This window comes from Struthio camelus, chromosome 25, assembly GCF_040807025.1.
Source record: "Struthio camelus isolate bStrCam1 chromosome 25, bStrCam1.hap1, whole genome shotgun sequence".
NCBI lineage: Eukaryota > Metazoa > Chordata > Aves > Struthioniformes > Struthionidae > Struthio > Struthio camelus.
In genome coordinates this window covers 2,501-19,462 of record NC_090966.1, presented here as the reverse complement: position 1 = coordinate 19,462, position 16,962 = coordinate 2,501, and the positions used below count along the sequence as shown (strand labels likewise).

The 16,962-nt window shown below is 53.9% G+C and overlaps 1 protein-coding gene and 1 long non-coding RNA gene across 2 annotated transcripts in view; both read right to left on the bottom strand.

Annotated features, from left to right (window-relative positions):
- Positions 1 to 996, bottom strand: part of SCN4A (sodium voltage-gated channel alpha subunit 4) — a 52,661-nt gene extending 51,665 nt beyond the window's left edge. Inside the window, exon 1 of the mRNA XM_068919269.1 lies at positions 931 to 996. The gene's annotated coding sequence lies outside the window, so the exon portion shown is untranslated. The remainder of the gene's footprint in view (positions 1 to 930) is intronic.
- Positions 997 to 1,388: 392 nt separating this feature from the next.
- LOC138062224 (uncharacterized) lies at positions 1,389 to 12,508 on the bottom strand. Its single transcript, XR_011136314.1, has 4 exons — positions 12,324 to 12,508; positions 4,869 to 4,998; positions 3,886 to 3,927; positions 1,389 to 2,932 (listed from the first exon to the last, which is right to left on the bottom strand). It is a non-coding gene; the product is annotated as an uncharacterized lncRNA (long non-coding RNA).
- Positions 12,509 to 16,962: the final 4,454 nt, after the last annotated feature.

Sequence of the window (16,962 nt, the reverse complement as noted above, 5' to 3'; positions counted from 1 at the left end):
AGAGAATTCAGGGGATATTCAGTGGGTCTGACCAGCTGCCCTGGGAGGAAACTGGCCTCGAACCCAGGCCCTCCAGAGCAAAGCTGCTGCAATGGTCGAGGTTTTGTCACTCCCAGGAAGCCTCTGAGAGTTGCGTTTGTCTTTTGGCTTTGAATATAGCCCAGAGCAAACCTGAAATGAAGCATGAAGGGGTGAAAACTATGGGATGTGGGTGCTGCTCTAACTTAAGGCACCCATAGTGCAGGCTGGCACTGAATACAAAGTTTTTCATCCCCTTTCCCCCAGCATCCCCTTTTGCCACTGAGTGCTGTGGTGACATCGGGCCTCAGTCTGCCTGGAAACACCAATCCCTGGGGAAATGGGGGGAGGCAGAGCACTGGGGACAAGTGAGGATGGGAGATGGCAGATGAAATAACCAGTGGCAGAAGTGCCCTCGGGGTGGCAGGGTGGGATAAGGGCTTGGCATGGCCTATGGGTCCCTTCTTGGGTGTCTGTCCAAGGAGGCTTTTCTTGTGCTGACATCAAGCTGGGGCAAGGGGATGGGGGGGGGGGGGCATTTGCTGCTGTAGGATGAATTTCCTGAGCCATGGAGCCCTGCGTTGGCACAGGGCACATCCTGGATCTGATCGGTGCAAGGAGGATGGAGAAGGTGAGAATGCAGGTAGGAGGGAACAGGTCTGCAGCCGCAGTGTGGGCACCACAGTGGGGCACCCTGGCATGTCTGAGCAGTGGCCCTGGCTCTCTGGAGCAGCAGAGCAAAGAAGCAACAGGCAAATGCACAGCTCTCCCAGCCCGAAGACAAGCCAGCACAGCCCAAACCCCATTGCTGATTAACCCTCTCCTGGCCAGGGCAGTGGAGAGAGACACTGGAAGGTCCCCCAGGTCTTACTGAAGTGCTGGGACACATGCGGGGCTGGGTGCACCCCTTACCTTACTCTCTAGGTGCTCTCGGGGCCCTGGCAGTCACTCGGTGCTGGCACCCAGACACCAGCAGCCAGCAGCCCCAGGAGAGTGCAGGGGTCCCGCCACACTGGCTAAGCCTGCGTCCAAGGCGGGCTGTGCGGGGACACTGCTCATTCCAGGGCTGACACACGCTGAATCTGATGTCAGTGCCTGCGGTGGCATTGCAGGGCCACAGTGCCACCCACAGGCTCCAGGCAAAACACCTCCCCTTCTCTGGGACACCCCTCTATGGGGAGGACAAGTGACCCCGAGGACCAGGTGCATCACGGGGTGATGCAAACCTTGGTTGCAGGCTGAGAGGGGGCAGAGCCCCACGGCAATAGCACGTCAGCCCTGCCGTGTCTGTGGCACACTCCTGCCCGGCAGGCTCCGCTGCACGCTGGGAGGCTGTGGGGTCAGGTCCAGCAATCACCAGCAGGTCATTTGGGGCACAGGTTTATCACCAAGAAATGGCCATTTGCAGGTGAAAATACATGTGAAACACGGTGTCTTTCAAAGTGTTGTGGTAACTGTGACATTGCTGCTAAGTGTTCTCCTGTCCTGGTGCAATCTGCTGTTGCTGTCTGCCTCATATTCTGCCAAGGAGCCCCACAGTAGCTGCATCTTCCTCGCTGATGGAGAGGGATGTTTATGCACCTGCAATCTTGTCCTGGCTGCAGGCAGGCATTTATTTGATAGCTGCTGTAGCCCTCTGGAGTTTTCTTGTCTGATGATGCACAATGTTGGTAGCTTGGAGCTGGGGGGGCTTGTTTAGTGGAGCATCTTCCATCTCACCTCAAATCAAGCCTGGGGCTCTGTGTTAACATCTCAATGCCTCTCTCTCCCTGAGACCAGGCAGGGATTTCTGGAGATCCTGCAGTCTGGAAAGTGGCCAGTGGATGGGTTTTAGTTAAGGAAGGGCATGTGGCTACATGGAGAAATTAAAATGCAGGAAGTTTGAGAAGTTCTGCCAAGATCGAATGGTTCAGGTCTCGGGAAAACACAGCTCAGCACAGAGGAGAGGCTAGGAAGTCTGTGGAAAGGGTATTTAAGGGCTCGCTTGCGTCTGACAACAACAGTGGCAAAGGGGGGGCTCTGTCCAGAGAGTAGCAAGAATGCTCCTGGGAGAGGAGGGGGGAACAGGGACCCCCAGCGGATTTTGGTGCCAGTGGGGCTTTTGGCCACCCCCTGCTCCTGGGACAGGGCTTTCTGCGTTCTGCAGATGTGAAATGAGGCCATGATGCGTTGATGGTTTGGGCTTGGCGAGGTAGCAGGAACAGACCTGACATCTCCGGGCCGCCAGAAGTTGCATCTGTCTCTCTCTCTCCTCCTCGCTTCCTTCTGCCCTACTGCTCCTCTCCACTTACTGACCCGTGCCCAAGCCCTGGTCACTTGTCAAGGCAAAGAAAAAGCAGATATTCCTTCCTGGTGGGTATTTCCAGGAATTAGAGATATTGGTAGTTACCTGGGCAGGTGTTTGCACAGCAAGTCAAACCACTGAAAAGCAATGCTGTGTTTGGCCGATGCAAGATTTTATTGGCCAAAACCTTACTGGTCCCAGACAAACAAGTCCCCAGCAGACACAGGTGAGCCCCATTGCTTGCAAACCTCCACATCCCTCTGGCACAGTGCCGAGGGCAGATGTGGTAGGGCCTGACCCACTGCCAGGGGCGGAGTGGGCAAGGGCAGGGGCTGTGCCAGTGGGGAAGGGCTGCAGCCTGCAAAGAGTTCCGGCAGTGTGGAGGGATTCAGAGGCTGTGGAGCCCCTCTGAACTGGTGGCACAGCACGGAGGGTGCCTCATCTTCCCCAGCATCCGGGAATGGCTGAAGCAACAGGCACAAGGGAAAAGGAAACGTTTTGGGAACAGGGGGGGAATCTGAGTCATCAGGCAGTCAGGGGCTTCTAGAGAGCTGTCATTTGTCGTCTGTCTTTGATTTTGCTTCTCCCACGCCCAGAATGGCTCCTAGGGGGCTGCTTTTATGCATCCTCCTGTAAGGGAAGCAATTTCATGAACTAAGGAAGGAGGGGACACAAAATCCATCAGTAAATCTATCTAGGATTGGGGACACTTCAGTTTTCATTCTGGTGCCAAATGAAAAATGCCAAACCTGCAGCTGATCCTTTGTGAAATGGTATTTGTGTTTCCTAGCCAGTCACAGGGCAGAAAAGACAGAGAAGTATTCTTGGCTTTGCCTAGAACACTGGCAGCTTTGGGCAGGTAAGACATAATCACATATTAGCAAGGAGCCACAAGAACAGCCAGCATACAAATATCTAGAGACTTTCCCATTTGCCATTCACATCAGTCTCTGAGGATGGGAGATCCAGGACACAGAAAATCCCTTTTATTGTGTTCCTGGCTGTAGGACTGTAGCCACAGAGCTGCACTGCCTCGGTCCTCGGAGAGGAATATCCTACCAACTGCCTTTGTCATGCTGTGAAATCTTGCATTGCCAGATTGAAGATGTTGCTTTCCACAGATGATTGCCACTTGTCCCAGTTCCTCTTGATCTCAGTCTGGACCTGGACCAGCACCACAGAGCAGCGCTGGTATCCATGGGCATGGTGCCCACCAGGCCAGCCAAAGCCCCGCAAAAGGAGCAGGAGCTGTCTTCCCTCACATGGCATCCAGGGTTCAATGAGGGTTTTGGGGGGGTGCTAAAAGAAAGGGACCCTGGGGATGGTGCTGTGTGATGTGCATGTGCACCCTGCAGTGCTGTGTTTGCCTGACCATGTGCTCCTGCTTGTAAATGCCAGCATTTTTGGGGCCACAAAGCAGCGTGTATGCATGTTTGCACGTTTTTGTGTGCATATGTGCATATTTGTGTGAACAGGTGTTTGCACACATGCATGGCGGCATGCATGTGCTGTCCATCTTTGTGCTTGCGTGTATGACTGTGATGGTGGGTAGATGCTGTGCATGCTATGGGGGGAGCACTCACCTCCCCATTGAGGAAACAGTACAGCAGAACCACCAGGAAGCCCTGAAACACAGAAAGGACAAGTGTCACCCAAGGAAAGTGGCTGGATCTCTCCATGCACATCTGCTGCCCAGCACTTAGCATCCTCCTAGAGCAGAGCTGCCTCTAGCATCCAGCTCAGAGCCTGATGGTGCAGAGGCCTGGGACCAGCATCTGGGGCCTCTTACCCCTGGTTATCAGCCCCACATGCTGTACAAGGGTGGGATTAGTGTGATCTGGTTGCTGGACTGCAGCCCTTGTGCAGAATGGGCAGAAACTTAACCCCAGGAAGTTCCATCTAAACCTGAGAAAAAAATTCTTCACTGTGAGGGTGACAGAGCATTGGAACAGGTTGCCCAGAGAGGTAGTGGAGTCTCCTTCCCTGGAGATATTCAAAACCCGTCTGGACGCGATCCTGGGCAACGTGCTCTGGAGGCCCCTGCTTGAGCAGGGAGGTTGGACTAGATGATCTCCAGAGGTCCCTTCCAACCTAAACGATTCTGTGATTCTGTGAAGTTCACCTGGCATTGGAAACCTTGTCTCAGGCTCTGCAGCGACCTTCTCCCTCCACCCCCCCACCCTGATTGGGTCCCCACATCCATGCAGGACTGCCAGTCTCTAGAGTCTGGATGCAAGGGGAACATACTCAAAGATGGCCAGGACAATGGAAGCATTGATCACCCACCAGTATGGGCTGGTGTAGTCATCCCAGCACCTATGACAGAGGAGAACTGGCAAGGCTCTGCTGCCTGCTTGCACCCCTTCAACCCAGGTCTTGCCCCTCCAGCCACCCCAGCCTGCTGCCCCACTTACACGGCACCTCTTTCAAAGGCTCCTCACTGTAGCGGGAATCTTTGAGCACCACCAGAAAACAGAAATAGCACTAAAATTAAGTGTTGCCCTGGATCTTCCCTTGGCAGAGCAGGGCCAACCCCTGCCTGGTTTTCCATGCTAGAGGTTCGTACCCTGGGAATTGCGCAGGGGGCCATGTGGCCAAGCTGGCCTGGAGCCAGAAGAGGGGTGGCAACTCTTATCCATCACTGTCGTACTGCAGTCTGGTGATGACCCACACGTTCACTGTCAGCATGGGGATACCTGCAAGGACACAACTCAGGGTGAGGTGCAGAGTCTCCTGGGCCTGAATGGGACCTGATGGGCTCATATGGGCCTGTGCTGGGCTTTACAGGCTCCTACAGGCCTGCACCAGGCTCTACAGGCTCTTACAAGCCCTCATAGGGCTTCAGGGCTTGAACGGGCCCATGCCGAGCTCATACAGGCCTGCACCGGGCTCTACGGGACTTTACAGGCCTGCACAGGGCTCTACAGGCTCATATGGGCCTGTGCTGGGCTCTACAGGCTCATATGGGCCTCCATAGGGCTCTACAGGCTTGTACAGACCTGTGCTGGTCTCTATGGCCTTCTACAGGCCTGCATGGGGCTCTATGAGCTTGTACAGGCCTGTGCCAAGCTCGTATGGGCCTGCAAAAGGTCCTATGGGCTCATACAGGCCTGTGTCAGGCTCTACAGGCTTGTACAGGAATGCACAGGGCTCTACAAGCAAATATAGGCCTGTGCCGAGCTCGCAAGCGCTCACATCAATGTCTACGGGCTCACACCAGGCTCTACGGCCTCATATGAGCCCACACCGGGCTCTAAGGGCTTCTGCAGGCCCATGCCAAGCTCGTAAGGGCCCATGCCAGACCCTATGGACTTGTATGGGCCCGCACTTGGCTCTACGGTCTTCTATGGGCCCACACTGACCTCCTAAAGCACCCATGCAAGGCTCTACCAGATCATATGGGCCCCTGCTGCGCTCTACAGGCTTCTATGGGTCTGTAACAGGGCTCTACGGGATCCCATGGGCCCACTCTGACCTCCTAAAGGTCCTACACAAGGCCCTATGCTCTCGTACAGGCCTGCACTTGGCTCTATGGGCTTCTATGGGCCTGTAACAGGGCTCTACGGGGCTTGTACAGGCCTGCACAGGGTTCTATGGGCTCATAAGGGCCCGCGTTGAGCTCGTAAGAGTGCACACTGGTCTCCATGGGCTTCTACGGGCCTGAAAGGGGCTCTACAGGCTCCCACAGGCCTGCACCGAGCTTGTAAGGGAGCATGCCAGGCCCTATGGGCTCATATGGGCCCATGCCGAGCTCATACAGGTCCGCAGCAGGCCCTACAGGCTCACAGGGGCCTGTGTCAGGCTCTACAGGCTTCTACGGGCCTGAACAGGCCTCTATGGGCATGTATGGGCCCACACTAGGCCTTACGGACTCATAGGGGCCTGTGCTGGGCTCTACAGGCTTTATGGGCCTGAATGGGGCTCCACGGGCTAGTACGGGCCTGCACCAAGCTCATACAGGTCTGCACCAGGCCCAACAGGCTCATATGGGCCTGTGTCAGGCTCTATGGGCTTCTACGGGCCTGAATGGGACTCCACAGGCTTGTACGGGCCCACGCCAGGCCCTACAGGCTCGTGCGGGCCCATGCTGGACTCTACAGGTTTTTATGGGCCTGAATGGGGCTCTGTGGGCTCGTATGAGCCCGTACTGAGCTCATAAGGGCCAATGCCAAGCCCTATGGACTCATATGGGCCCATGCCAGACTCCACGGGCTCATACAGGCCTGAAAGGGGCTCCACAGGCTCATACAGGCCCGTGCCAAACTTGCAAGGGCCCCTGCAACCCTGGCCATTCTGTGATTCTCTGATTTGGAGGAAGGCGAGCAGGACACTTGTTGTTCAGTTGCGCTAGGAATGCCAAGGCCAGATTGATGAGCCAAGAGCTCTAACATATGGGCCCTCATTGCGGGGGGAGCTGCTGTATAAGGGTGGTCCTCCTACTAGTAAGCTGTGAGGACGCCTCATGTAGGTTTCCACAGGGGAGGAAGCCGACCAGTGCAATAATTGAGTTACCCAAAGCTTACAAAGGCCAGACTGGCATGGCAAGAGCTCTTGCTTGTGAGCCCTGCTTGGTGGGGCAGCCATGGTAGCAGGGTGGTCCTCCTAGTAGTAAGCTGTGAGTAGGCCTGGTGTAAGTCTCAGCAGAGGAGGAAGCAGAGGAGGGCACTTCTAGTTCAGCTGCACTAAGCCTGCCAATGCCAGATTTCCGTGCTGAGGCCTCTTGCCTACAGGCCCTGAACAGTGGGTGAGGCCTTGTAGCACAGTGGCCCTCCTTGTAGTAAGCTGGGAGTAGGCCTGGTGTCAGTTTCGGCAGGGGAGGATTCTGAAGAGAGCACTTGCTGTAAGGCTGGAAGTGGTTCGCTGGCAGGGGTTTGCTGGTCTTGTCTAGCTTTCCTTTTCTGCTAGAAGCAAGCACCATCCAGTTCTTCAAGGGTCCTAATAAACCTCCACAACTTCCAGCAAGGTCCTCCAAAGGTCCAAGCAGAGCCTAGGTCTTCCTTAGGCAGAACCAGAACAAGTGCCCAGCTCAGCTTCTTCTCCCGCCAAAACTGACCCCAGGCCTCCTCACAGCTACCTCGGAGTTGGGCCTACCACCTCCAATGGCTCCCCCAAAAACCAGCGCTCACAAGGAGCAGCTCTTGTCTCACCAGGCTGGCCTAGGCATTTCTAAGGCAGCACCAGAAGAAGGGACAAGCTCCAATTCCTCCCCCGCCAAAACTGACCCCCCCAGGCCACCTCACACTTTATTCTGAGCTAGGCCTAATAACTCCAATGACTGCCCCACCAACAAGCGCTTACAAGAAGGAGCTCTTGTCTCTCCCGTCTGGCCTAGGCATTCCTCAAGCTGCACCAGGACAAGGGCCCCGCTCGCCTTCCTCCCCGGCCAAAACTGACAACAGGCCTCCTCACAGTTTACTCCGAGCTGGGCCTACCACCTCCAACGGCTCCCCCACCAACAAGTGCTCACAGGGAGCAGCTCTTGTCTCTCCCGTCTGGCCTAGGCATTCCCAAGGCAGCACCAGAACAAGTGCCCAGCTCGGCTTCCTCCCTCGCCAAAACTTACACCAGGCCTCCTCACACCTTACTCCAAGCTCGGCCTACTGCCTCCAACAGCTCCCACACCAACAAGTGCTCACAAGGAGGAGCTCTTGTCTCACCAGTCCATACTAGACCTTCCTAAGGCAGCACCAGAGCAAGTGGCCACCTCGGCTTCCTTCCCCACCAAAAGTTACACCAGACCTATTCACACCTCATTCTGTATTGGGCCTAACACCTCCAACAGCTCCCCTACCAACAAGCGCTCACAAGGAGCAGCTCTTGTCTCACCAGGCTGGCCTAGGCATTCCTAGCGCAGCACCAGAACAAGTGCCTAGCTCAGCTTCCTTGCTTACCAAAACTGACACCAGGCCTACTCACCACTTTCTCCTAGCTGGGCCTAAAGCCTCCAACAACTCCCCCACCAACAAGAGCTTAGAAGGTGGAGCTCTGGTTTTAACAGTGGGGCCTCGGCATTCCTAAGGCAGAAACAGAACAAGTGCCCAGCTCAACTTCCTCACTCGCCAAAACTCACATCATGCCTACCCACAGTTTGCTGCTAGCTGGCCCTACCACCTCCAACGGCTCCCCTAACAACCAGCGCTCACAAGGAGGAGCTTTTATGTCACCAGTTTGTTGTGGGGCTGCATGAGGCCTGCCAAGGCCAGATTTGCATGCCTAGGCCTCTTGCCTGTGAGCCCTGGATGGTGGGTGAGGCCTTGTAGCAGGTTGGTCCTCCTTGTAGTAAGCTGTGAGTAGGCCTGGTGCAAGTTTTAGCAAGGCAGCATGCTTAGCAGGCACCTGTTGTGGGGCTGCTCTAGGCATGCAAAGTCCAAACTGGTATGCAAAGAGCTCTTGCCTGTTACCTCTAGATAGTGGGGAGCCATGGTTGCAGGGTGGCCCTTTTAATAGTAGCAATCTGTGAGTAGGCCTGGTGGCAATTTCAGCAGGGGGGGAAGCCCGCTAAGGCACTTGTTTTGGGGCTGCACGAGGCATGCCAAGGCCAGATTTGCATTTCAAGACCTCTGACCTAGGGGCCCTATTTGGTGCTTGAGCCATGGGAGCTGGGTGGCCCTCCTAGTAGTAAGCTGTGAGTAGGCCTGGTAGAAATTTTAGCAGGGGAGGAAGGTGAGCTGGGGACTTGTTGTGGGCTGCCTGAGGCATGCCAAGGCCAGACAGGAATGTTAAGTGTTCTTGTCTGTGGGCCCTGGTTGGTGAGGGAGCTGTTGTAGCAGGGTGGCCCTCTTGGTATTAAGCTGTGATTAGGCTTAGTGTTCTTCTCCGCAGGGGAGGAATCTGAACAGTGCACTTGTAAGGTTGCCCTGTGTATGCCAAGGCCAAACTTTCCTTTCAAGACCTTTGACGTATGGGCCCTGCTTGGTGGGGGAACCATGGTAGCAAGATGGCACCCCTAGTAGTAAGCTGTGAATAGGGCTGGTATAAGTTTCAGCCAGGTAGGAAGCTCACCAGGGCACTTGTTGTGGGGTTACTGTAGACATGCTAAGGCAAGATTTACGTGCTGAAGCTTCTTGCCTGTGAGCCCTGGATGGTGGGTGAGGCCTTGTAGCAGGGTGGCCCTCCTTGTAGTAAGCTGTGAGTAGGCCTGGTAGAAGTTTCAGCAGGGGAGGAAGCCAAGAAGGGCACTTGTGGGGTTGCCCTGGGCATTCCCAGGCTGTTTTGGCCTCTCTGCAGGTGTTGAAGCATGGTCTGGTAGTCGAAGGAGTAGTGTCAGAGCTGGGAGCTCTGCAGAGATCTGTGGCTGGCCATGGAGGACGAGCTCTGACTTGGAGCGTGGTCACAGCTAATTCTTTGGGCTGCACTGTATGTGATCCGGCCTAGGAGGTTGAAGGTGGTTGTGCCCTAGGTGGTTACTGGTGTCACTGGCTCTAGATGTTGGCCTGTGGAGCTGAAAGGACCAATAGTATCGATTGTTTGTAATGGAAATGAATTAGTGCTTGCAGTGTTTCAGGTAGGTTCAGTGGAAGCGCAACTTAGTGCAGTCCTGTGGAGTGATTCCTGCACAAGGTGATGGTTGAATGGTGGCTAAAACCAAGCCTACAACCAGCCACCACAACATGATTCTGGTGCGTGTCTTCATGTTCAGCTGCACTTCTAAATGAAGGGGAAACTTCTTAAGTTGTGGGCAGAACACCTTGGCTTCTCTTTACTGTTCTCACGCTTATGTGTGCTTTGGTCTTTCTTTTTTAAAGCTAATGGTTTGGAGTTTTTCCCTTAAGGTTTATTGTTTAGTTTGTTGTTGAGGGTCTCTCATTCAGGTTACGGTTTATGACTTCATGCTGTGTGGCTCAGTCTTTATCAGTCAGCAGTTACAGTTTGCTAACTTAGGGATCAGGGCACAGGATTTAAAATCCAAGCTCATCCATAAATTTTAAAGTCTCGGCAACCATTTGGGTTCCAAAATTTGCAGTTTGTCACTTTGCGCTCAGGGTTTATTTCTCACCGATAAATGACAAGGGCCAAATGCTTAGATAATAAAGTGTAAGCCCTGAAGCCTAAGCAGCAGGCTGCAAACCATTCTTTGGGGTTTGTAACCTTCCCCTGTCCCCAGCGTTCAGCTCTGTGCACTGACCCAACATCAGCATTTGATATGGTGCAGGCCCATCACATTGAGAGTGGCGACGTCACAGGTGAGACGAGAGCTGTGAAAGTGTCTTGTAGGGCTGTAGTCTGCAGTAGGGCATAAGTGCAGATGGGTGAGACCAGAGATCAGGTGTTTTCCTATCACCCATCAGCTGAATTGTACCCCTGGAGGAAAAAGTGGAGGGGGTAGGCTGTCGGCTACTCGGACACCTGCCACGCCAAGGGCAGCAGCAGGAGCTGAGCCTTCCCCAACGGACCAACGGATGCTGGTGTGGTGACAACTCTTCACGTGTCACAGGGTAAGGGGAAGCATGCTGGCGCCGCGCTTCATGGCAGACTCACTCCCAGGTGTTGCTTCTGTGCAGTAAAACAATAAACAGTTGCTTTATCCTTTGCATTCATGTATGTGGTTCTTGCCGTCGCTTTGCCTGAAGATGATGCCCGGGGAGGAGGTTACACATTGCGTCTGGGGTTGGGAGCTCGTCCCCAAGTCCCTTGTACGTTGGAGTGGCGGTTCCCAGAGAACCTAGTACTGTTCACAGGGCTGTGGGGAATTTTCCTTGCATTGCCTGGACCCTCGAGGCTCTTGGGGTGTTTCCCATTGACCTTGGGGCTGCCAGGGCCCCTCCAGGGCTGTGTGAGGTCCCCAGACTGCTCCCAGATTTGCTTTCAGCTCTCTGCAATGTCCCTCGTGTGGCTGGGGCTGGGGCCTGTGTGCCTGGTGCTGGGAGAGACAGTTTCTGTGGGGATAGGGGGAGCCTGCAGACACCTTCCCATCAGGTGCATTGATCCTTGTGATGTGTCTTGGTGTGCAGGAAGGCTGTTCCTTTGCATTTTGGTTTGCCCCAGAGCCCTGCATTTGCCCTCTGATGCCCTCAGGATCCCTCAATTTGCAGTTTGAGGTGCCCCCAAGCCCTCTGAGTGCCTTTCGGTGTGCCCCGGGGCCCTGTGTTTGTTTTGCAGCACGCCACAAAGTTCTCTGTTTAGCTTTTTCCTCTGTCCCAGAGTTTTCTGGGTGATTTTTGGTGTGCCTCCCTGAGTCACTCTTTGCTCTATCATTGCCTGGTAATTTTCTTTTTTCAAAAATGTTTGTTGCACCCAGAGCTCTTGTTTTGTTCTCTTGTCCCCTGAATACTCCCTTTTCCTCTCTGTACACCCCAAGGCTCTCCCTTCAGCTTTCAGCAAGCACCTCTCAGGAGCTGGGGTGCCTCTGCTGCCCTGGCAGCCCCAGCTGTCTCTGATGGGGCTGATGGCCATTCCCTGCCTCTGGTTACTGATGGGCTGCAGCTGTGGGGCCTGGGACTGGAACAAGCCCCAGGTGACTGGGGGGAGGGTGGGGGCATGGCACAAAGCCCAGGTGGGGCTGGGGGCACTGATGGCAACAGCAGGCGTGCTCAGGGAAGCTCATGCAGGGACTGGTCTGGGACAACAGAGCTGCCACTGAGAACCACATGCTGTGACTGGCACTGCAGCTGCACCGTGGAGAAGGTGAGCAGGGCCATGGGGGATCTGCGCTCGGGGCTGTGGGTCCCCCCCCATGCGCCGGGGGTCCTGGCAGACAGGAGCATCCTGGGCAACGTGCCACAACCAGGGTGCCCCGGGCCGAGGGTAACTACACCGGGGGCGGGGATGGCAGTGCAGGGACCAAGGACGGGGTGCACAGGGGCCATGGCAGGTTGGTGAGGGAGGGGGTGCGCCGGAGCTGGGGGGGGGAAGAGGAAGGGGAGGAAAGGGGTTCGACGGGGATGGGGGTGGTGTTTATTGCGCGGTCGGAGTAGCGCGGAGGGTCCTGGGTCAGACCGAGACGCTGTCGGGGGGGGGGGGGGGTCCCAGGGGAAGCGCTGGGGAGGATCGCGGTGGAGGCAGGGGCAGTGTCGGAGCTGACCCGGAGCTGGTCGCGACGGTGTCGGGGAGCCCCGGGCCGGTGTTGGGGATCGCGGGGGCTACGCTCCAGTTCCCCGGCGGCTTCTGCGGTGGGGACGGAACGGAACCGCCCCGCCACAGGCTCAAACCTCACCGAGCGCTGCGGCCCGCGGCATGCCGGGAGCAGGAGTCTTCCGGCACTGGGCTTCCGGGCAGTTTTTTTTTTTTTTTTTAAGTCCTATACAGCGTCCTGGGAGGTGTTCCGGCACTGAGCTTCCGGGCGGCCATTTTAGTCTGCAAGGCATGCTGGGATGTATAGTTTTCCGGCAGTGGCTTGCCCGGAAGCCATTTTAATCCGCAGGGCATGCGGGGAGGTGTTGCCTTCCCATACTGGGCTTCTGGGAGACCACGTTGTTCCTCTCGAGATGGTGGGAAGTGCAGTTCTCTATCAGCGGGGTTCCCACCAGGTGGCCACGTTATGCTCTGTGGCAGGCCGGGAGCTGTAGATCCAGGTGCCTATGCCTTCTCAGCCCTGCAGCAGTGGCCCGGTGTGTCTGTTCCTTACTGGACACGCGCTGCTCACATGAGAGTCCCCATAGGTTGTCAGGGACAGTGGAATTTATTCCCCTCCCCCTCCCAGACCTCTGTTGGCCCTCTAGGCCACTTACCATCCGTCTAGTGTGCTCTGGACACCTCTTCCAGCCCTCTTTGTTCCCTAGAGCTGTCTTTTGGACCTGCAGCCCCTTTGGCCCCATCTAGTCCCTTCCAAAGCCCTTGAGGCCTTTGTTGGGCCTTGGTTGTTCTGCTCGGAACCCCTCCTCAGGTCTTCCTTGTTCCCCAGTCATTTTTTGGCCATCTGGACCCCTTACCCCCCTCTAGTGTGCTCTGCACTCCTCTTTCAGTCTCTCTTCTGCCCCAGAGGTGTATCTTGGCCCTCTAGACCCCCAAGGACCCCTCTCGTGCACTCAGAAGCCCTCCAGAGGCCTTTGTTGGGCCCCTGAGCCCTCCTTTGGCCCTCCAGCCCTCTTTGTGGCCCTCTAGTCTACTCTAGATTACTCTTTTGGCCTTCCTTGTTTCCCAGAGCTGTATCTTGGCCCTCTAGACTGATTCAGGACCCCTGTAGTGCCCTCAGAATGCCTCGGGAGCCTTTTGTCACACCTTGGAGCTCTGTGTTGGCCCTCCAGCCCCTTTAGCAGCCCTCAGTTTTGCTTTTAGCCCCCTCTTTTGGCCTTCTGTCTTCCCCCACAGACCTCTGATGGTCTTGTAGACTTTTTAGCACCCTTCTAGCGTGCTCTGGACTCCTTTTTCAGCTTTTCTTTTTCCCCGGAGCTGTCTTTTGACTCTCTTAATCCTTAAGGATTTTTGTAGTGTCCTCAGAACCACTACTGAGGCTTTTCTTATGCCCCAGTGTTCTCTGTTCATCATCTAGTAGTGTTAGCAGCCTTGTTTTCCCCCTGGATCCCTTGGGAGGCTTTAATTGTTCCCCACTGGCTTGTTTTTATTGCTATCTAGCCTTCATTGGAAATGTCTAATCTGGTCTGGGTTCCTCTGTTTTGTTGTGTTGCATAGACTTCTGTTGGTCCTGCAGACCTCTGAGGAGCCCCTGCATTTTATTGATCTCCGTATTTTCCTTTCCTATAGGAGGAGGTGTGCTATGGAAACATTACTGCTTTGATGCAGTGATGGTGACAGTACTGGTCTTCTGTTTAGGTTTATTGGAGACTGAATGATGGAGCCAGAGTACTGGAGGCTTGTGTTTTCTGTCTTCTGTTACAGGTGCCAGAGTGCAGATCTGCCCTCAGGGGAGTTCAGTTGTGACTGTCAGTGGGTGGAGGCGAGTCCTTTGGAGGCTAAGACGAAGCAGAAAAATGACTTGCTAACCCTTTTTTTAGTATAGGTGCACGGATACAGAATGACTAGCACAAACGGGTGAAATGTGTTTCTCGGGGGGGGACCAGGTGATAGCCCTGAAGCCATAGGGGATGTTGCAAAGGCAGACGCGAGTGCAGCGTCCAAATTGCCAGGTAAGAGAATGGCGAGGCAGAGTCAGGCATGGCAGAGCGGTTTTCTTTAGTAAGTCGATTTGGAGCACTTAGCCGGCATTGCCTTCAGCTCCCATGCATCAAGCTTCTCCTTTGATGACTGAGCCATCTCTTACCAAGTCGTTGCATATGAGGAAAACTTGTTGCATCTGCCTCTTTTTCTCTCATTGAGTTCACTCTTGTAATCATGTACTCATCTTACGTGTTAGTTTTTGCTTGGGTCAGCTTCTATCCCACTACTGTTGTGCAATTTCTTGTGCTGTGTTGTTTGTTCATAGCCACTTTTATGTAATTGTTTTTCAGCTGCTTGATCTCGTGTCCTGTTTCTATTGCTGCTCTTCTATCATACAACTCTATTAGAGGTGTTCTGAGCCCTGCTGGTTCCATTCTCCTTTAAGTGATCTTCATTCATAAAGGCCAAGTCTTTGTCATCATGCTAGCCACAGTGGTTCTCCTTGATCTGTCCATATCTGTATTTGTACTTCTGGGCCAGGGTTTTTCCAGGGCTGTCGATCTCCCTGTTTCTTTGAGAGGCATGGAAGCAACTGTAAGGTTTGTATGCCAGTGGGTGCCAACAAGGTGGCAGAGGTGAGAGGGGGAACTTGGAGCTTTATGGTGTGGCAGTGTGATGTTGGGCTGCGTCTTGGTGATGTCTTTTGCTTTGCTTTTATAGGTCCTGTGCGGGTCTTTTCCAGGAATCACTGAGGATTTCAGGTGAGCAAATCAGTGTCAGGTGTGGTAGGGCTGGTGAGAACTGCCTAGCAGAATAGTAACTTTATCTCCTTCCCCCCCCTCCCCCCCCCAGTGTTGTGGGAAACTCTGCACTCTGGTTTGGCAGGTGATGACTGCAAACGTGGTGACCAAAGAAAGATCAGAGAGGATGTGTCTGCCTATTGAGGATGGATCTTGAGGACAGACAGTGACCCAGAGCACTGCAAAAGCTAAGTGGAGGGGCCAAGGATGTTGGTGTGTTTTGGGAGTGTGTGTGTGTGTGCTGATAATCAGTGTATTGTGGAGGGCTCTTCAGGATGAGTGCTCTGTGTGAGGCAGAGGCAGTGGGGCCCATATGGCAGGATGGGAGAGTGTGCTAGGCTGGGCAGTTCCAGCCTGTGTCTGGTGTTTTGCAGTCTGTGGTGTATGTTGTAGCTGTCCTGTTTTTTTGCTCAGGTCTTGATGTTGCTCTGCTCCTTTGTGCTCATGGAGTATGGTGCAGACTTTGTAGCGTTAGAGCAGTAGGCATCAGCAGGCTTTTGACTGACCTGAATGCTCAGCATCACACCAATGGATCGGGTCTCCTTCTTTTGCCACCTGCCAAAAGGGCTGATGTGTCATGCTGGATTTGCATCACAGCTGTCTGTTGCTGCTTTTCTTCTGCAACAATTCTCAAGGGGTCCTCCACTGCTCTTCTGAGGCCACTCTTCTGTAGCGATTCTTGAGGGCTCCTTGGATGCTCTTCTGTGACTGCTCTTCTGTGGGTTCATGACGTCCTTTCAGGGTTTTCTTCCCTGTGTGGTTGTGTCCTTGCATCTTTCTGATTGGCCTTTCTTGTGTTGACGGTCCTGGCTTTGCCGGCCTCTTTCCATCATGGGCTGTGGCGTTTGACTCTTTCCTGGGCTTTTCCCAAGGCCCTGAACTGCACAGTTGTGGTGTCATAGGGCTTTCTGGCTGGCAGGGTCTTCTGTTCTGCAGTTGTACTTATATCTGTGTGTTTGTGTCTTTTTGTCCAGAGCCAGAGCTGCCTTTCCTGTGGGTGTAGTAGTGGTTGTGGCCAGAGTAAAGTAATGTATCAATGGGACCTTTTTGGGGTTTTAGTAAGAGTTAAGCTTTAAGGGAAAACATACTTTTATTGTTTGTGTAATTGTTTATTGATAGGAACAGCCTTTTTTTGTGGGACCCTGTTCATGACAGTCCAGTGTTCCCTTAAAAATGAATGGAATTAGGTTATAATATTAGTCAGGATGAGGAATGGCTGTGGTGGGAGCGAGTGGGCAGTTGTGTGGTTGTTGGGTGGGTTTGGTATTGAATGTGTCTAACTCTGTATGCATATTTTTTTGTTTCCAGGTTGTAGTTAGCATTTAGAGTTTTTAAACTAGTTGTGGGTTTTTTAAGGGAAAAAAAAAAAAAAAAAGACCCAGCTGGGGCATTTTTTTTTTCCCCCAGTCCCAGTCACTCTGGAGGTGATGATCATCACCAGTGTCGGTGCATAGCTTCAGCTCAGGGCTGGTGTTTTCTAGGCAGGGTGGTTTTTGGAAGTGCTTGGTAACGCTGTTCTCAAGAGCTGCCCAAGAAACTGGAGGCGTTTGCCTGTTAGTGCAGGAAGGTAGAGTATATAGTGCTGGATGTGTGCAGCATTGGTGAGATTGTAGAGATGGATGCTGAAGAGTGTGTGCAGCTGATGCAACCAGTGGGTTGGTTTGTATTTCTGGAGTTGTTTTGGAAGGTATTGTGTAACTGAAATTTTCCCTATTTTTGGTGCAAGTGTAGAAGCAGAGTTCCTGCAGTGGGGAGAGGAGCATGCTTGTTTTGCAGTGATTGAAGGCCAAGGCTTTTCTGATGTTGGAACAGGCAAATTGTTGTGAAGGTTTTTTTTTTTTTTTTGAGCAATGAAGGTGGTTGAGT